The following is a 21,795-nucleotide window of genomic DNA, read 5'->3' as shown; positions in this document are numbered from 1 at the left end:
CAGCATACTTTCAAAATATCCATTCATTCATTCATTGAGAATTGATTCAGATGCAACTTCAAACAAATGATTACTAAGCCAACAGGAGTCTTTTGTCTACCTTGCGGTTATATCACAGATATAACCCGTGGGATATAAACCAGATACGATAAAATAAACATCTATATACGACGAATTAAATTATGAATTCATTCAATTTGCACTAAAAGCAAACCATTTCTTGAACAATTTATATAAAAGCATTAGAAAACGCAGTTTCCTGAACGCAAGATCAACCAGAAGAAACAATTTTTGAAGAAAATCCGTAAATCTGGCATCACCTCAAGAAACCGAGAGACTTGAGAGAGAGAATTGTGCGAGAGAGTTTTGGATACGATTCGATGTTGGATGCAGGGATGCCAGGTGATATTTTCAAATGTCTTCATATGGTACGAAAAAATGTCTTCAAACGTCTTCACAGTCATATCGAAAAAACTAAAATTCATAGCTTACATTTGGACAAAGTTTGATAGCTCATTCAATATTTATATTAATTGGCATTGTTATATAACGCTTTTCACTTAACTTGCCTTGAGGGTTTGAAGTTTACTTCAATAAATGTGAACAAAGAATATATTTTACAACTGCGAACTAAATTTCATGAGTTTAGAAATGATAATAAGCCTGATATACCGTTGATTGAGTGAATATCGCCCCAGTTTCCACAAAAACGGAACTGTGATACCTCAATTTGTTTGTTTCAGCTTTGAAGTTTTGGTTGTAGCTCAAACCATATCCATAAAACTGATTATTGAAACGGTATGTAACCGGAAAACCTTCGTTCCGTGAAGTGGTCGTTTAAAAGATCTAGGTTAATCTATTGTACAACATAGGTTCAAATTAATAAAAATACAATGTCACAATCATTCAAATTTTCTAGTGCAAATGAACTAATATCTTCTAGAGACATTAAAAGTCTCTCGTAGTTGAATTCATTCTATATACTTGTGGATTTTCTGCTTGGAAAAGATTGAAAAACGCGAGTGAATGACCCCGAGACTAGCTTTGCGCAGTGACGATATCATAACCATTGAGGCTTATCCGAGCTGTGATTGTTGCTAGTTGAACACTAAAAAAATCCGAGGCAAAAGTCTCTGCTGATTACTAAGAACACAAGTAAACAAGTGACAGTGATACAAAAGCCTTACTTCTTTTGATGATCTTTCCCGTCAATAGTTAGAAATTTATGAAAATAATATCCCTCAAAAATTCACATACGCTATCATACTGAAATATCTTCACATATTTCATAATGTCTTCAAAATGTCTTCACAGTAAAGGGTGTGTCACATCAAATTGCATCACGGAAAAAACGCTGTAGAAATTAAATTTTTAGGAATTATATCTTCAGCTTTCGCTTATAATCAGATAAGAGTGTATAGATCACGTTGGCCATGCTTCACTGTGAATTTTTCGTAAATTTGGAAAAATGTCGTCGAACGAAAATGAGCGTCGTGAATTAATCCTGTGCACTCATTTCGAGAATCCGGAGTTGTCACATCGGGACATCGGTAAGATGCTGGGAATCGTCCAATCCACGGTCAGCAGAGTACTAAAACGATACTTCGAGAACCTAACCATCGACCGGAAGGTGAAGAACGGCAAAAATGGATGCTCCGTCAGTGAAAAAGATCACAAGCGCGTAGTTAAGCAGTTTAGACATGATCCGAGAAGTTCGGTCCGGGATGTCGCCAATAAGCTGAATTTGTCAAGTTCATTCGTCCAGCGGACCAAGCAGCGGGAGGGCCTGCGTACATACAAGGTTCAGAAGGCTCCTAACCGCGACGAAAGGCAAAACATGGTGAGGAAGACGCGAGCCCGGAAGCTGTACACCGAAATGCTGACGAAGCCGCATTGCCTGGTAATGGACGACGAAACTTACGTCAAAGCGGACTTTCGTCAGCTGCCGGGCCTGTTGTTCTTCTCCGCAGAGGACACATTCAGCATTCCGGAGGAGATTCGCAAGCAGAAACTATCTAAGTTTGCCAAAAAGTACATGGTGTGGCAAGCGATCTGCTCTTGCGGAAAGCGGAGCGCCCCCTTCGTGATGACCGGCACGGTAAACGGGCAGGTTTACCTTAAGGAGTGCCTACAGAAGCGCTTACTACCACTTTGAAGCAGCACGAGGGCCCGACCATCTTCTGGCCGGATCTCGCTTCGTGCCACTATTCAAAGGACGTGTTGGAGTGGTACGAAGCCAACGGGGTCACCTTCGTGCCAAAGGAAATGAACCCGCGTAACGCGCCGGAGCTTCGCCCAATAGAGAAATATTGGGCGATTATGAAGCAGGTTGTCAAATCGGAGGCGGACTTCAAGAGAAAATGGATTTCTGTTCAAAAAAAAACTATAACCTGACGTTGTACAGAACCTTATGGACGGGGTAAAGAGGAAGGTGCGAGCATACGGGCTTGGGCTCGAAGTATGAATAAAACGAGTGGGTTATTTCTATGATATAACCGCAAGGTTCACGTGGCTTAGCAATCATTCGTTTGTATTGATTAAATTCTTGATTGAATGAAACAGTTTCCAAATTCAATTGAGTTCAATATATTTGCTCTGTGAGTGAAAAAAATGAACAAATGCCGTGTAAAGTCAATTTTGTGATTGATTGTTCTTCGTTACAAGTAAATTTAATGACGGACCTTTTACGTTTGGTATGATGACTAGAACAAAATATATGTACGGAAGAATTATCAAACGTTTGATGAACCAGCCTAAGGCTGAAAATCTTTCCAATAAAGACAAAAAAAATTATCAAATGATTATTTTATTTTACATTTCCCTCTGAAGTTTACATCCCAAAAGTGTACATACTTCTCGAATCTCGAATTTGCTTGAAACTGGGAAGTTCATTCGCTTCTAGTGGCTGCACGATTTTCCCAGGTTCCTAAGTTTAGAAGATCATGTTAGGACAGACATATTCCACTCTGCACAAAGGCAAGCGAGGACAAAAGTACTCGCAGTTTGCATTTATTTGCAGAGCCAGAAACCTCGGTTTTGAAGTCTGTGTTAGGGAAACACATTTCAATCGGAACAAAAATACCCCCGATTTGTATGAATTCGCAATGCCGATTTCCCCACGCTTCATGGATTTGAAGTCTGTGTTAGGGAAACACATTCCAGTCGGAACAAAAATACCCCCGACTTGCATGAATTTGAAATACCGATTTCTCCAGGTACCTTGGTTTAGAAATCTCTATTAGGGAACACATTTCGGTGGGAACAAAAGCTCCCCCTACTTTCGTGTGTTCTTTTTCTTCTTTTTGGCTTTAAGAGGGTTTAAACTTTTCAGTTCACTCGCCTCTAGGCTCTTTCGTGTGTTTGCAATGCCGATTTCGCTGCTTGGTTTTAAAGTCTGTGTTAGGGAACATTTTTCGATGAGAACAAAAGTCCCCCTACTTTCATGTATTTGCAATGCCGATTTCCCCAAGGCTGCTTGGTTTTGATGGCTGTGTTAGGGAAACCGTAAATCGGGCCAATCAAAACGATGCAGTTAGGGCGTTTAGATAACGCCTAATATTTTACAGTTATTCAATTGTTTATCTAATGAAAAACAACATTTTGTTAGTTGCGATAGATGCGTAGAAATATTCCCTATCAAGTGATGCAAACATCTCTCCTATCCAGTACGAAATGTTCGAGCTATAAGCATTCGAAATCTTTCATTTTTTCCTGCATGTTCTGTGTTTAGGTTTTCATTTTACCCTCCATATATTCCGGTTAGACGTCGTCCCACGTCAAAAAGAAAATGCCAAAAGTTGTTTAATAGTTTTTATTTTACTGTCTAAAATGTTCAAAAGGATCGGTCTACTGGGCGAATTTCTACAGCGTTTTTTCCGTGATGCAATTTGATGTGACACGCCCATTAAGTCAAATGTCTTCAAAATGAAGACATGTCTTCAAACTTGGCATCCCTGGGTGGATGAGACATTGCATTGAGTCTAGGATTCATTCTGTGTACGATTTCTGGAACGAAAGGTATCTCCCGAGGTAAACAGGTAAAATATACCAAGATGGCCTCTGAGTGTCGCGAGCCTAGTCATGACATAACCCACTTCTAGTTTTTCGTCTGTAAACAACTGCTCCAGAGGCTTGAAAGGAATCATCGCATCGTCATGAATCAGGCTCCTATGTTGTCGTCTCAGCCATACATTCACGCTGCCGTTATGCCGTTCATTTGGTGGGCTCAGGTCAGTGTTATTCATCATAAGCCGTTGGAAGCGAGCTAAACCATCACTGGGGAATGAATCGAATTCAATTGGTGCGATTGAGCCGGACACAGCGCCAGAAACAGCCACAAAACGACCAGAGACACGAAGAAGTGATTTTACAGTATGACAACGCTAGGCCTCCTGGCTCTCTTCTCAAAATGATCTCTCTTTCCACGATTTTAATATAATACGCTTGGACCGCGATGACATATACGGAGGGGTACTATTGGGGATTAATAAGTGCCACCCATTTTTTAGAATTGAACTTCCACCTATTGGAGGGATCGAAGCTGTTGCTTGTCATGCAAACATCAGAGGCAAAGACCTCTGTATTGTCAGTTTGTATTGGCCTCCGAGAGCTGCGGTTAGCCGCAAGCAACTTGTTGACATGTGCTCACTCCTTCCTGAGCCACGATTGATCTTGGGAGACTTCAACTCTCACGGAACTGCCTGGGGGGAACAGTACGACGACAATCGTTCATCGTTAATATGACCTTTGTAACAGCTTCAATATGACCGTTTTGAATACTGGGGAAACAACACGTGTTCCTAAACCTCCTGCTAACCCAAGTGCTCTTGACCTCTCGCTTTGCTCGAATTCACTATCGTTAGATTGCAAGTGGAATGTAATCCAGGACCCCAACGGTAGTGATCACTTGCCAATCAAAATTTCCATCACCATTGGGTCGAATTCTTCTGAATCTATAAACATGGCATATGACCTCACAAGACACATTGACTGGAAAAAATATTCGGACGCGATTGCTCTAGCCATCAATTCCAGAGATGGTTTACCTCCATTGGAGGAGTATAACTTCCTTTCTCGTTTGATCTATGACAGCGCGGTTCGCGCTCAAACGAAACCCATCCCAGGTTCCACTATTCGTCGAAGGCCTCCCAATCTATGGTGGGATAGCATATGTTCCAAGCTTTATGTAGAAAAATCGAATGCATTTAAAGCTTTTCGGAAACGTGGAAACTCTGAAAATTTTCAGACGTATTTGGACCTTGAAAATCAATTTAAAAACTTAATCAAAGGGAAAAAACGTGCATATTGGCGAAATTTCGTGGGAGGTTTGTCACGAGAAACGTCAATGAAAAAATTATGGAAAGTGGCTCGAAACATGAGAAATCGCTCTTCAACGAATGAAAGCGAAGAATATTCACATCGATGGATTTTTAATTTTGCACGGAAGGTTTGTCCTGATTCCGCTCCTGTGCAAAAAATTATTCGAGATATACCACAAGATAGGTGCGATCTTGATTCCGAGTTTTCGATGGTAGAATTCCCTCTTGCTCTTCTTTCATGTAACAATTCTGCTCCGGGATCGGATAGAATTAAGTTCAACTTGCTGAAAAATCTCCCTGATGTAGCGAAACATCGCTTGTTGAATTTATTCAATCGGTTCCTGGAGCATAATATTGTTCCAGATGATTGGAGACAAGTACGAGTTATAGCTATTCAAAAACCCGGAAAACCGCGTCCGACTTCAATTCGTACCGCCCAATAGCAATGCTGTCTTGTATACGGAAATTGTTGGAGAAAATGATCTTGTTTCGCCTTGATCGTTGGGTTGAAACGAATGGCTTACTCTCAGATACACAATATGGGTTCCGCAGGGGCAAGGAGACGAATGATTGTCTTGCGTTGCTTTCTTCAGAAATTCAAATGGCTTACGCCGAAAAAAAACAAATGGCTTCAGTATTCTTGGACATAAAGGGGGCCTTCGATTCTGTTTCAATAGAGGTTTTGTCGGACAAATTACACTCTCGGGGTCTGCCGCCTCTATTGAATAATATGTTATATAACTTGCTTTGTGAGAAACATTTGAACTTTTCTCACGGAGATTCGGCAGTAAGTCGGGTCTCTTACATGGGCCTCCCCCAGGGCTCATGTTTAAGCCCCCTTTTGTACAACTTCTATGTAAGCGACATCGACAATTGCCTTACACAAAATTGCAGCCTAAGACAACTGGCAGATGATGGAGTGGTGTCTGTCGTAGGACCAAAACGAATCCGACCTGCAAGGACCCTTACAAGATACATTGAACAATTTTTCAACCTGGGCCATTGGGCTAGGGATCGAATTCTCCACGGAGAAAACAGAGATGGTGGTTTTTTCTAGGAAGCATAGACCAGCAAAACCAAAGCTTCAACTTTTGGGTAAACCGATCACTCATGCTATGTCATTCAAGTATCTTGGGGTCTGGTTCGACTCTAAATGCACTTGGGGGGCCCATATTAGGTATCTGAGTAAAAAATGTCAACAAATTCTCCGTACAATTACCGGCACCTGGTGGGGAGCCCACCCAGAAGATCTTATAATGTTGTATCGAACAACTATTCTCTCAGTGATGGAGTATGGCAGTCACTGTTTTCAAAACACACCTCATTAAACTCGAGCGAATTCAGTATCTTTGTCTCCGTATCGCGTTGGGATGTATGCCCTCAACGCATACCATGAGTCTCGAGGTTTTGGCAGGCCTACTCCCACTAAAAGATCGCTTCAATTTATTATCTCTTCGGTTCTTCATCCGGTGTAAGGTTATGAACCCATTGGTGATATTTTGAGCAGCTGATCGGGCTAAATTTTCATTCTGGATTCATGACTTCATATCATGAATTCATCTCCATGCAGGTTGATCCTTCTTCGTATATTCCCAACCGTGTTTGTTTTCCTGACTACATCAATTCCTCTGTACATTTTGATCTGTTCATGAAGGAGAAAATCCATGGAATTCCAGATTATCATCGATCGGGGATCGTTCCTACGATCTTCAATGCAAAGTATGAGCGTATCAATTGTGATAATATGTACTTTACTGATGGGTCCTCTATGAATGAGTCCACAGGATTTGGAGTGTTCAACGAATTTTTTAGCACCTCCCACAGTCTTCAGAATCCTTGCTCAGTGTATATTGCTGAATTGGCAGCAATACACTGGGCGCTGGACAGCGTGGCCTCACGACCTGTTGAACACTATTACATTGTAACGGATAGTCTTAGCTCTGTCGAAGCTATCCGTTCACTGAGGCCGGAAAAGCACTCGCCGTACTTCCTTGAGAAATTACAAGAAATTTTGAGTGCTTTAACCAGACGCTGTTATGTCATTACCTTCGTCTGGGTCCCTTCACATTGCTCAATTCCGGGTAATGAGAGGGCTGACTCATTGGCAAAGGTAGGTGCAATTGAAGGCGATATTTATCAGCGTCAAATCGCCTTCCATGAATTTTATTCTTTAGTCCGTAAAAATACCATAGTTAACTGGCAACGCAAATGGAACGAAGATGAATTGGGCCGGTGGTTCCACTCGATTATCCCTAAGGTTAGCCTCAAACCATGGTTCAAAAGTCTGGACTTGAGTCGGGACTTTATTCGCACCTTCTCTCGACTCATGTCCAATCACTGTTCGTTAGTCGCGCTACTCTGTCGTTTTAATCTTGCCGATGGCAATATCTGTGCTTGTGGCCAAGGTTACCACGACATCGAACACGTTGTTTGGTCGTGCGAGGTGTATCTTGTTGCCAGATCGAATTTAGAAAACTCTCTTCGGGCCAGAGGAAGACAGCCCAATGTGCCGGTAAGAGATGTGTTGGCTCGGTTAGACCTTGATTACATGTCCCAAATATATGTCTTCTTAAAAGTTATCGATCTTCGTGTGTGATTGTCCTTATATCCTTATATTTTCCTTTTCCTTTTCCTTCGCGAGAAATTAAATCCCTTCTTACTAACAATAGAATAAGGTGAAATGTAAATACATATTAGATATAAGATAGGCTTAAGAATTGAGTATGACGAATGTGAGTGCGAATATGAGTGTGAACATTGTCAACATATCCTTATATCCCTTTCTTTTCCTAAAAAAAAAGTCACCCTTCTAAACTCGAGCAAACCGCGAGTAATCGGTTCTCTACTTCATTAACACTAGAATTAATGAAAAATGATTATATATACTTGTAACAATACAGATAGGAGTTTGGCTCCTTTAAACTTATGTAACTGAGCCTGTAAAAATAAACGATTTAATAAAAAAAAAACGCTAGGCCTCACGTTGCCAAACCAATCAAAAGAGAAGTTCTACCTTACCCGCCAATCTTGTATTGAAGACAGAAAAAAAATGGCTTGATTTGTGTATAGAATCGAGAGACCTTTACCGTATCTGTATTCGAGCTCTGTCAGGAAGTAAAAAAATCCAACAACTTAGTTACGCCCCTATCGTTTGCAACGAAAGTGGCAGGGTACATTATTTTGGCCAGCACTGCACTTCCACGGTCAGTAGATCGATCCGTGTTTAACAGCGGGGAAAATTTGGAACAGTTTAAAGACGCAAAAAAATAGAATGCGGAAATAATAATGCACCGACCGACTGAATTAAGTGTTGGCCGTGCTTTTGTCTTTTGCTCGTTCGTTCGTTCGTTCGTTGGTTTGTTACGACTTCCTGGAAGGAACCCGGGTGGGATCCATTCTCACCGCTGTGAAAAATGACTTGCTCACCCTACCCCAAATTCAGCTGCGGAACAATGGCTGCTGTCAGCTGTTGTACACTTTGCGAATTTTGCATTCCGGGAAGGCTAGCGAGTGAGTAGCTGAGAGCGGAGAAGAATCATCTGCCGAGCGTGGCAGCATCCGTGTGCCGCCGTGTTTTGTGCGCCAAGGTAGTGCGCGTTCCTTGGTGGTGTGGCAGTTGAATACCGTAAACCATGTCGAGTCCACACTTGGGGCAGCATTTATAACGAGAAATGAATGCAGCGGGTAAACATATTCGGAAGCGTTTTGGGACAATTTAGCTGACCAGAATGCGAAAAATGTGCGAATGTTTTGCTTTACTGATCCCAGCGACGATATGGACTTCGTAAAGAGAGGGACACAAAATAAAAAAAGCATGTTTGCGAAGATTTATTCGATGTTACGAGAAATTCATTCCCCCCTCACACAGTCCACGGAACTAAACTCGTTCCCGTTCCCGACTGCGACTAGTGTCTCCCGAGTTTGGGTTTTATTTACTTTTTCTCGTGCCAGCTGACTGGCGCAGAAAACTTCACATCCCAGGTTGTTGAGACAAATTCAGCTGGTTTTGGTTCTCATCGTTATCCCCGTGCCCGCCTAGACACACAGATGAACTTTCCTCATTCATCAATTTGTGCACAAATAAATGTGTGTATTTTTTGTTTTTAGTTTTTGAAACTTGTGTCAGCGGCACCTGGCGCTCACGGCGGATAACAGGGAGACGGCGAGATGCGTTCCCCCACTTGAAAGTAGCGAATCACATAGTTTTCACGAGCATAACAAACTTCCGCTTTTGTGTGGCACTCCCTCGGATAGAGTAGTTTGATTTATAGTGGCTTTTGATATGGTACGTATGGGGACTAGGAAGAGGGGACGGATGTCTGGCTAATGACGGCTCAGCCCAAGCGCTGGAGGTTCTAAGGACTCGCCAGCAAACAATAAAAACCACTCGACTCGAAGGAAGTGTGCCTTCGGAGAAAAGCCTCCTCGACTCGACGGCCAACAACCGTTTGTGTATGAAAAATCCGGCCCGGAAAGTTTCAATCCAATTACGAGTATCCTGTGTGTGTGGGAGCAGCAGAAGTGAAACGGAGTATACAACGTTAATAACCTAAAAAAAAGTAATTGAATTTTTAATCACGCTTCGCTGAGCGACGATCGATATTTTAAGTGGGCGACTTCCGAGTGGTGAGCAGTGATGTGAACTCGTTGTAACGTAATATTCTTCATAAGATCAGGATTAACAATTTCGATAGTCTGGTTTTTGTGAGGTGCGTGGAAGAAAGATCAAATGCACAATACCCTACCCCTCGCAGCTGACAGTATAACAGTGATGTTGGTGTTATATCATAGCAGCAGTAGTAGCATACATTTCCACTTCATTTCCTTCTTCAGCAGACAACGGTGGAATAGGTAAGCCACGCTTAATATTTCCTCTCTGTATCGGGTGATTTCACTGTAGGATTATACAAACAGCATTGAGGAACCCGTGCAGTGAATATCAGAAGTTTCACATTGGCGATCCTGCCGGACATTTTATGTTTTTTGGCCAAAAAAAAACGATACGTTAAATATTCAGTGAAATCATCCGGCATAGAGGAAAGAAATTTAAGAAAATGGCGTGTTGGGACAACCGTCTGTGAAAATAAATGGCGTGTCGGGACAACCGCCTGAGATGTTGCGTGTTGGGATAACCGCTTGAAAAACAGGAAGTGGGTTATATCTATGGTATAACCGCAACGGTGACGTAGGACTATCGTTGATTTAGAGATCATTTGTTTGAAGTTGAATCTAAATCCATCCTGAATGAATGAATAAATAAATATTTGGGTGACTTCAAAAACGAGAGCGTTACGTTGGAGGCTCAAGGTTTTATGCATCCAATATTGGATACAAAAAACCTTGTTCTGAAGAATAATCTTCAGAAGCTTTCCTGCTAACTGCGCTTGATTGACAAATCACAAAACCAAATGTATGTGGTCGCAGTATTATATGGATAGAAAAAATTAAAATAAATTCGCTTGAATGTAATTTTCAATTCCAAGGGGAACTGGCAGATTATTTTTCAGCAACGATCACTTCTTTCCAGGTTTCCTCTCGATAACCAGCAAACGAAAAGAGTTGCGCGCGTGTATGTGTGTGTGTGTGTGGCGGCTGCTTTTATGTCTTCCCGAGGAACCGTATTTCGATGCTATCTTGGTCACCTTCTCTTATCCTTCTGATCGATCGGCTTTTCTGCGCTCCCTCACAGTTAAAACAAACTGATTGCATTTCAGGTCAGGTCAGGCCAGGTAATGAATCCCTCGATCCCTCGCCGTTCAGCTCGTTCAGTAACGATGTTGTCTTGTCGATGTCCTCAGGCGCCGTACACAAATTACGTAACGCTAAAAATCCGAATTTTGAACCACCTCTCCCCCCCCCTTTCGTAACGCAATTTCCTATCTCTAATAAACAGAAAGTAACGCAACATCTACCCCCTCCCCCCTTATCGCGTTACGTAATTTGTGCACGACGCCTCACGAAAAATGAATGGGTTTCACCACCAGAATATCATTTCAGTATGCTTTTCGTGCGTGATTGAATCGAGAGAAGGTGTGGTTTACGATGGCAATTTGGAAGGCAAACTAGAGGAGTATGAAAATTTCGGCGACTGAGCAATAATCGATTGAAAATTATATAATTTTCGCGATACGAAACATTTTCCGTTTTTCATGTTATGCATCCAATATTGGATACGAAAATATCCTACTGATGGGAAAGAATAATCTTCAGAAGCTTTCCAGCTAATTACACTTGATTGAAAAATTACGAAATCAAATGTATTTGGTCGCTGTGTTATATGGTTAGAAAACATTAAAATAAACTCTTTCGCATGGATGTATTTTTCAATTCCCAGAGAACTGGCAGATTATTTTTCAGCAACGATTAGATCTTTCCGGATTTTTCTCGATGCTGTATGGCATCCAAACGAAAATTCTCGTTTCAGTTTGGCCTGCAAAAACTTTTCTGAACTCTAATCCATCAAATTTGGAGCCCTGAAAAGGGCCGTTGATTATATGCTAAGCTAATACAGCACCCTCTCCTTGGTTTCGACGGGCCAGCTGAATGTCCTTGGACATGATGTGACGCGTTTTGCGTGGATAGCACACAAATTTGTATCTTCGAATAAGCTTCCTGCAGCGTCATAACCGCGGAACTTTGGAAGCGCAAGTCGGTTTTGAAGTCATGAGCAATTTCACGAACCAAATGCTGCAAAGGTAGCTGCGGATCAGCAATTCGGTCGACTTCCGATAGCGATGAATTTCACGCAAAGTTCCCGGTCGATAGCGATGTGGCTTCTTCACCTATCCTGCTGCTGGTGCGCTTATCCGAGCTGCTTTCATGTGCCTTACCACCGAAAGACTAACGAGCTGTCTGCGAAAGACTAACGAGCTCGAGTCCTCACGGTGCGAGAGTAGAGTAAGAAATGAACGAAAGCAAAGGAAGCGTCATTTTATAAACCATAAAAGTATAGAATCTAAATCCCACCCTTATTATATTCGTGAGTATACAGTAAGCTTATATAATAAAGAGGGTGGGGTTTACATTCGATACTTTTATGTTTTATAAAATGACACTTCCCTTGCTTTCGTTCATTTCTTACTCTACTCTCGCACCGTGAGGACTCGTTTCATCGGGACTAAGTAAACATAGAATCTTACTTTTGTATTTGTTTGTGCATGTGTTTTTGTTTTTTTTGTCTGACTAAAATAATGATGGTATTTAGTTTAATTTTAGTTTTTTTTTAGTTATTAGTTAATTTGAAAATTTTGTGAAGTCTACAAAAGTTTGAGCATCGCGCGCGTTGACAGGCATAGAAAATTGAGATTGAACAAATGCAAAAGAAAATTAACTTCCAAGAGTAATGAACTTCATTTAGAAGGGTCCAATGTGACAATTGGAATGAAGCTGGGGATAGCCAAACCTGAATACTCGTAAACTCTTCTGTGTAGTAGAAGGTTACAACGAGATTTTTCAAGGTTGTGGCAGATCTGATTGCAAATTCCGATAAACACGTTTGTCCCTAAATTATGTAGAACCTGAAGCGTCAGTAAAACTCATTTGAAGGGTCTAATGAAGAAGCTGGGATGATGCTGGGGATAGCCCTACCGGAATACTCGTAAACTTATCTGTTAAGTAGATGGTTATAACGAGATTTTTCTGGGCTGTGGCAGATCTGATTGCGAGTTCCAGTATACATGTTTGTACCCCGATTATGAAGGGCCTGAAGTGTTGGCTAGAATTAGGCTCGGGTTTGCTCAGCTGTCTGGGCTCGATAACGATCGCATCAGCAGACCGTTATCGAGAATCTAGTAAAGCGGGAAGACCCTTGTAAATTTACGGCTGATACGGACATAGGTATTGGATTCAATTCCCGATCGGTCAAGGATTTTTTCGGGTTGGAAATTTTCTTGACATGCCATGGATGAAATGCGCTCACGCAATGCCTTAAAATGTTCATTTGGTAAAATTTCTATGCCTGTGACCAAAACAGTCCGTTCTTTTATTTTTTTAATATATTGCTTACTGGTTCAGTTTGCTATAAAGGAAAATTCTAACATTTAATTATCTTTAAGATAACTCGTCCAGCTCAAATCTTTGTAGGGGAATGAGGTGAGACCATCATTATATATATATATAAAAAAAAAAATTGGGCATCTCCCGAACCTTATTGTGACGTATTTTGCTTTGTATTGAAAAGATCTTGGGCAACATCCTTACAAAATCAAATTGACTCAAGAACTAATGCCATCATATGAAACGCCGAAACTTCTTCGATTGGGCTCTGGCGACTCATGGAAAAAATGATGATTTCATCACAAAATCATCTTCAGCGATAAGCAGAGATGCCTTCCTGATTTTTTTCCCTGACAAACACTCAATTTTGCCTGATTTTTCAGAAATGATCCTGATTTATCCTGATTTTTTTTTTACTTTTTACTTTATTAGAATGAAAATTAATAGTAAAAAATAGTATACGATCCCTGTCAAAGCTTCCCTGATTAAAAATGAGTACTGTGATTATAGCTCTCCGGGTCGCACATGTTTAATGCTAACATTAACCGTTTGAGTACGGGGGAGCGTGATAACGCTCCTCTTGTTATATGCCAAAAGTACTTTCTTGTTTTATGCCAACATTTTTGACTTGGCAGCATTTCGTCTATTGGAGGTACAAATTAAATAAATATAGATTCTATCGCTTATTGCTCATCCATTTTTCGATGGACCTCATAAATTTTCGAAAAGCGCTTCAGAAGCTATCGGCCGAAATTCAAGACGATGTGTAGAATGTAATAATAAAAAGGACGAAAAAGTGAAAAGCTCAAATCTAATTTGCTCAATTTGCAAAAAAAGGACTTCACGCACCTTGTGCAGCAAACCATAATTGTGAAATCCAAAATGTTCGGTCGGCTGAGAAGTTGGAATGTAAATCAGCATTACATACCATCGCTGCACTACTTATCCGAGCCGTCCGAGATCCGAGAAGCCAAACTGGTAAGATTATCTCATAACATTCAATTACATCTGCCATAAAATAATATCTATGGCAGTGCTTGCGACGTAAACAAGTTTATCGTCCCTGTTTTGTCCTTTATCTCCGGCGAGACTGAGCCGAGCCTAGCCTCCAGCGAATGGCGACGGTACCATCGACCCGCGTACTGCCCCCCAGCTGGCCGAGAAAGGGGAGACGACTGCTGGCACGTGGCCAATTTATTCCGTCAACCCGTCAGCCTGTTGTTGTTGGGTGAGCAATCGTTCACAAATTATTATGGTAATTTATCCCCCGACTAACGAGTTGATCACACCGGCGGAAGAGTGAATGGCCAGGCGAGGCTCTCGATAAAATTCGACAATAGCCCCACCCTGAAGGTTGGAGGGTGGAGCAGCAGGTCGACAGGTCGGTGTGAAAAATGTTTTAATAAAATGTTCGCTCGAAGAGTCGTCTGTCCCGGCGATGCATTTCATTGGATTCATTCGGCGGTGGGGAGAATAATAAACAATAGCCGGGAAAAACAAAACTGATGCATGATTTATCCTCTCGGAACACATTTTGGTTCGTTGACCGGCCGAAATTCGCCTAGGGGCAATGGGGGGTCGCGTGTTTGTGTGTTTTTTTTTAAATAGTTCGGACATGCTGCTGCTGTTGCTGCTCTGCTCTTCGTTTTCGAAAAAGGTCAAGCCAAAGTGTGACACCTTGCATCCATTAGGGGTCGGATGGGAATCTCTCGTATCGCCCACAGGGGTTGGGAGGGGGTTTTATGCAAAGAGCAACGATCCGTTCACAGTGTGGACCAAAGAGATTTAGTTTCTAAAAGTACCAAATCTCCACAATTACTCAGATTCTCAGATCTATCTATTAGATAGCTATATTTATGTATGAGATAGATATATCATAGATTTGAATCCAACTATGATTCTCCGGAAGTTTTCTATTGAATCGTAGCTAGTTGATTCTCATACTATCTTGCTAAAATGTTATTTTTATCGATTTATCCTCGGTTTTTATCGGTAACCGAGGCCGGTTACGGTAATGCACTGTAAGTCGATGGCTTTTTATCGTATTCAGCTAAATTGATGAACGAAAGAAAAAAGACGATCGATCGATCGTCATTTATACAAAGAAACCAGAGAATGTCGAATTTTCTATTATAATCTTAAGCCAAACATCAATGACAGAAGTTATGATTTTATTTTATAACTAGCTGACTCGGCAAACGTTGTTCTGCTATATAAATTATTTATCGTGAATGTTACTAAAACAATCGGGCTCACACCTTTCCTGACAGCAGGGTTATTTGAAATTCGTAGAATAATTGTTGTATAGCTTCAAGCTGGAATTGAAATCTGTTTACAGTTTGAAAATAAGGAATAATCTGTATAATTACATAAAAGTGCGGTGTTTCAAAACCTAAACCTCTAATTTCTCCGATGTCCCTCAAATTGTTCCTAACTCCTGTCTCTATCACAAAATTGTCCGTTTATATATATTTTTTCCGTGATCTTCGTGTATGCGTGTATGTCGCTGAACGTTATTTTCAAACTGTTATTTTTCATAGTAACCGTCGTTTTGATACATGGGCAGGCTTACTGCGATCGTGGCAACAGTGAATGTTTTGGTTGTTAAATAAAAAATCCCTATTGTATCATAAGTGTTTTCGAATGTTGTGAAGCAATTCAGAAATATCAGTGCAGCCAAGCATTTCATAGCATATGTTCCCGAATATGATTACGGTGCATTCTTTTAAAAAGTTCACACGAATATGTGGAGATGGGATCTATCACATACTGAGAAATGTAGTGCTATAGAAGATGACTGCCGACGAAATGCTAAAGATATGTAAAGAATTGCTACTCGATGTTATTTGAATACTTGAAAGACATAGTCCTGACCCTAACCTAACTATTTTTCTAAACAACCTCGCGTTTTCGTCAAAACATTATCCATGCTATAAAATTATTATCAACAGCTTTCGTTCAATATTTTTCCCCAATTGCAGATAATGTATTACTCTGTTACATAGAACACATATTTGATAGGGACAGCATGTTTATAACACCCGAAAATCTATTATCATGTCGTTTATGACGAATTGTGTGGCAAAATTGCTACATTTGCGCAACTCGACTGAACTTGAGTGGGACGTATCTGGAATTCCAGATGAAATTACACTGTTGAGGGCAACTAATCAAACTAAAAATGGGTGTATGAGGCAATCCTCGCTTCTACCTTTCAGTCGAATACATCATACAACGTGTGAGATCGAATCCGCGTAATGTTGTAATAAAGCTCACCAAAGACATCATTTTTTGTTTGAACACACGTGCTGTAATGTCATGAAAATGCATTGTGTTTTGACCTGGCAATAGCAAGGCTGTGTCGGCGTTCCTAATGAAAGCGTCTCGTAAGAGAATGAATACTTCGTAGGAATCGCAGCCGTTCGCTCTCTATCTTCGAGTAAACGTCGATAATGAATTGTTGCGACAGCTCACGACAACGTAGAATGACGCTGTCCTGACCACGTCGAGTCGTCGTACAATACACATAAAAATCCATCGAGCTCTCGCCACTCTCTTGTTTGTTTCGTCTTCTCTAACCACATGTTCATAAGTATTGATTCAAAATGAGAATCGACGTTCATAAAGAATGAAGTGATTGTGGTGAGATCTCGTTATTTAATGTTTATGCAATATCCGTCTTGTCTGTTCAGAACGGCCGGGGAATTTTTCGTCGAAAAATTTATTCCTTCGGATTATTGTTTCTTCTTTCGAATCACAATTTCTCGCGTCGTTCTGCAGTCGTCTAGCATGATTCCAGTAACGTCTTCAACAGCAAGCGCATTCGATCAATAGCGTGATTATCATTCTGCAATCCGAGCATATGATTTGAATAATTTTCAATAATTCATTGTAAATATTCAAAAAGGCTTTCAGCACGCCGGCGATGCACCTGGCGAATTGAATATGAAATGTGTGGATGAAAGTTCGAAGAAGCGGATGTAGCGCCATCTGCCAACTTTTTTGTTCTAGATAGAACCGCTATAATCGGAACCCTATCTATATCATATATAGTTTACGATCTATTCTCATGTCTACCAACTTTTTTGTGCATAATTTTACAGAAATTGGTCGAGCCGTTTCGAACGAGTACGACCATGAACATCGTGACACGAGATTTATATATATATATATATATATATATATATATATATATATATATATATATATATATATATATATATATATATATATATATATATATATATATATATATATATATATATATATATATATATATATATACAGATTTATTTAACGCTCTTGGAAAGTCGATACATTTTTTCTTCGTTAAAAAAAATGCTGCTGAATCATTTTCGTGAATGAGCAGTTCGGATTCGGATTTGAAATCATCTTCTGAATGTGTTTTTTTAATTCCGGACATGGGTTTGTAAAACACAAATATTTGTTTTGATTTTCAACATTTTTTGTCATTTTTTTTTTTTTGCTATGCTTGACGCTGTAGTGTGTCCACATACCCACATACCAGGCGGACAAAAAAAAAGCACGATTTTAGGCGGAACTTACGCGGTCCATATTAGTGTCAATATGATGACATTTGAAAGTATAATGACAGCTGAACCCAGCAGACGCTCGATAATGATCTTGTTCATCGAAAATTATAACATACGCATGTTAAAATGATAAAAACTTAAAACCACGCCATTGAACATCGAAATAATGGAACTTATCAATCAAAATATGTGTTATCAGATTATGTGAACTTTGCGTTCGCTTTGATACTTTGAATCGATTACTTTTCGAAACGAAAAATAAACGAATGAAAAGAAAGTCGTGGTGAGGGATTCGTAACATCTGCGAGTAAAACGTCATTATCATTACCTACATCAGATGATTCCAAAATTGAATCATAAATACAGAACATGCAGAAAAAATTACAGATTTCGAATGCTTATAACTCGAACATTTTTGGATAGATCGGAAAATGCTTGCATCTATTGATAGGAAATATTTCTACGCATCTATCACAATTAAAAAAATGCTATTTATCCTGAGATAAGCAATTGTTTTGCTTGGCTCGATTTACGGTTTCCCCAACACAGACTTCAAAACCGAGGTGACTGGGAAAATTGGCATTGCTAATACATACAATTGGGGGGAGGGGGTCTTTTGTTCCCACCGAAGTGTGTCCCCTAACACAGCCATCAAAACAAAGGTGCCCTACATTGCATGGCGTTTGTTCAAATTCTTTACTAAATATGTTATAGCAAATATGTTGATTTCTACTATTTTCCCATCAACAGGTGTTCTAGAATGGGATGAGCATGAATGATGCGTAGAAATCTCTGGGTGTGTTGATCAAATATCAAAATGGAAGGAACATTCTTATTGCTTCAATTCAGGTCAGAATTCCTGTCTCTGTTTGATTTTCTTTTCAAACACTCGATAAACGGGCGTTTATCATCTTGCAAAGCACGTTTATTCCGTTTTACACTTGATGAACGAGTCGACATTGGTATTGTGTACACCAAACCACAAGAATAAATGTTGGTGAAGACGATGATATCGCCTATTTCATTGTAGATGTTCTGCAGTGCCACTTATGGCATCAAATTCCCCTAGTTTTTATTCGTAATCATGTTGCAATAGATTCGGTAGATTACCTGAAGATGCATCACCCACATATTTTATAAAACGAATCGCAAACTGCATAACATCTGCGAGATAGTATGCTTTTTTCGATTTTGCTCCTGCACCACTCCTCGCAGCCTTCATGTTCCTCGTGAACACTGTTTGTAGGAAATGCACAAAAATCTCAAATAGAAATTTGTCAATCAATCAACAGTGTTTTGCGAGTCAAGCAAAACCCAGAATTGATACAGAGAACAGTAACAAACGAAAAGCTCATCGATCCACTGAGAATAATATGAAAAATAAGATACCTGACATCTTTTTTCCAATTTCATCGCATGCCATTGGTTTCGTCTTTCTTCGCTAAACTAGGAAGTGTAAAATTGTATAATATTTGACATTTCTATACTATTTCTCCACTACCTTGACCGCTGCTCGTTCATGTTCCCTGATTTTCTTCAAAAACAGATCGCTTCACATAGAAATAATATATACAATTTCCAAAATTAAATATTAATGCAGAAAATACTTACTTTTCGTTCGTGTTACCATAAACTGGGCCTCTTTTGAAAGTTTGCAGACGTAGAAATCAAAATGTGAACAAAAATTGAACGAAAAAAGTTGCCAACACACATCGCGTGCGACTCGACATGCTAGGTTGATTCGACACAAGTTGCCAGTTGTCTAATGTGTATGCTCCCATTTGATTACACTTTTTTGCGATATTAGTTACTTTTTTCACAGAATGTTCTCCGTCACTTTTTTACAGAATGTTCTCCAGTTTGTTCCAGCGTTTTCTCCTAGCACTACTACCAACTTTCTTCACCAAAAATGCTTTTCTCCGTAGCCAATTTTTCTAACACTTTTTCTTAATTTTTTTATACGAATTTTATTTTATCACGTTTTCACGAGGTAAATGATTAAATGTTGTTCGTTTGAATAGTGAACGTTAAAAGAGGGAGACCTGCTCACTGTTTATTTGTTTTATATTTTCTTCATGCGTTACAAACTGTGAATAACCGAGCTCCGTGGGGTATACTATTTGCCCCGGAACTCAGTAATACATCTTACCGCTACTGCGGCTGGAACGAGAAAGAGGCCGATTTTCTTGGTGACGTGTTTACATCAGCTGACAGGCCGGTTCGCAATCAAGGTTCGCGCGTCGGGTTGCTGTGATCGAGGTATGTACGAACTGTGGAATGAGCGAATAGGGTGAGACAGTTATAGCAGGCAGTGGTGCATTCTGGAATCCACCCAACAAACGTTATGCTATTCGAACACTGTTAGTTTCTGTTTTTGACACTGTTAAAAAATATCGCCATCGTTTTTAATAGATCACGCTATTAAATGAATTAACCTCCTAATGAAATATCAATTTTTCGCTGTTCGCTGACATCTTTAATTCGCCAGCGAATAAAATCGCTAAACAGCGGTTGACAAATTGGCCGACGACTGGTGTCATTTCTCTTCCCGTTCCCGGATCCAATTTGTCCGCTCTCGGGGGAGTGAGTCGCACGACCCGTCCTACGTATCACAACACAACAACCAATGGACCGAACAGTTCATCCCTCTTCAGAGTTGATAAAATTTCCACGCAACGAGGCGGCCAAGTCATTCCGTTTTCCCTTGCATGAAAAAGGCGCTCTGCCAGAGTTGATGGATTATCTCCCTTCGCATCGAGGCCGGGGACTCGGCGGGATCATCGGCGCGCGGCCGGCAAATTTTCCACCTACTTCACAGCAGCTGACAGCGGCAATAATAACGCGGGACCACCCTCCCCGAGAAGTGTGCATAACGGCGGGGCAACGATGCGGTATTCATTTATCAAAAAACTTCACCGCACCGAGGAGCGCGGGAAGGTCGCAATTTTCAGAAACCGGGACTCAACGGAGATGGTAATTACTGCTTCTGCTTCTTGTCCCCGGCGTCTGCCGAAAAACCCCCAGCGATTGCGCCGCTGCCGCTGCTTTCTGGACTTTGAAGGCAATGATTTGACTTCTGAACTTCTGACACTGTTGTCGTGTGCCGGCTCCATTATGGAAGCCGTCAGAGGATGAAGCGGTTCGCCCTCTTTCTATTTCCCGGTCCGAATGTGTGTGTGTGTGTGTGTGTGTGTGTGTGTATGTGTGTGTGTGTGTGGGAGGGGGAGGATGCAAAATGGGTGGGCAGTTACGGCGGGCGAGCCGTGCCGATAAATCTCCTTTTTTTTCCCTCCATTTCTCCGGAACGAGGGAGACGTGGAATCGAACCAATAAAGTTATGGGATAAATATTTGAACAGAAAATAAATGTCACACCGATTGACGTCTCATTTTTCACGATAACTGAATGGCGTCGGGGAGTTTGGGTACGCATTAATTTTCCTGCAAATAAAACCCACAAATATTCTTGGTGACGACGGGAGAAAGTGAGGGGTGGGGGTGACACCGTTCGGCCGATTACACATTATCCGGTTTCTGCCGGACCGGTTTGAAACCCAAATGGCAAATTTCGACCGTACCAACCTATTTACGGCGCCGTGATGCAGCCGTCTACTGCGACTACAATGTCCGGTGACCGGACAAGCATTAAATGCGATGACAGTAGTATTGTGTCGACGTCTTGTGGAGATACCAGTTTGGGAAAGCAAATGATTCTCTATAAGATTATCAGACCTTAACACAGTTTCGAATTGTTCAAACTTTGAATGAAAATTTTTACTTCATATTATGTGATTGTTCAAAACACGTAATACTGACGCTTAATTAATCATTTTTGTATAATTTTGCTGATATTTTCACCAAGACTCATCATTATAATATGAAATTATTATCAAACACAATTCTTGCTTAAGAACTTTTCACAACTTGCAA

At 40.6% G+C, this 21,795-nt stretch overlaps 1 protein-coding gene and 1 pseudogene across 8 annotated transcripts in view; both read left to right on the top strand.

Moving 5' to 3' along the window:
- The window catches only part of LOC129766103 (heparan sulfate glucosamine 3-O-sulfotransferase 6), a 173,269-nt gene that overhangs the window by 98,027 nt on the left and 53,447 nt on the right, over nucleotides 1-21,795 (top strand). The window lies entirely within an intron of this gene.
- On the top strand, nucleotides 1,041-1,251 carry LOC129763750 (U4 spliceosomal RNA; annotated as a pseudogene).

The sequence above is a fragment of the Toxorhynchites rutilus genome, chromosome 1, assembly GCF_029784135.1.
Source record: "Toxorhynchites rutilus septentrionalis strain SRP chromosome 1, ASM2978413v1, whole genome shotgun sequence".
Taxonomy (NCBI): domain Eukaryota; kingdom Metazoa; phylum Arthropoda; class Insecta; order Diptera; family Culicidae; genus Toxorhynchites; species Toxorhynchites rutilus.
Note: the sequence above shows the minus strand (reverse complement) of the source record. Positions and strands in the feature narration are given on the sequence as shown.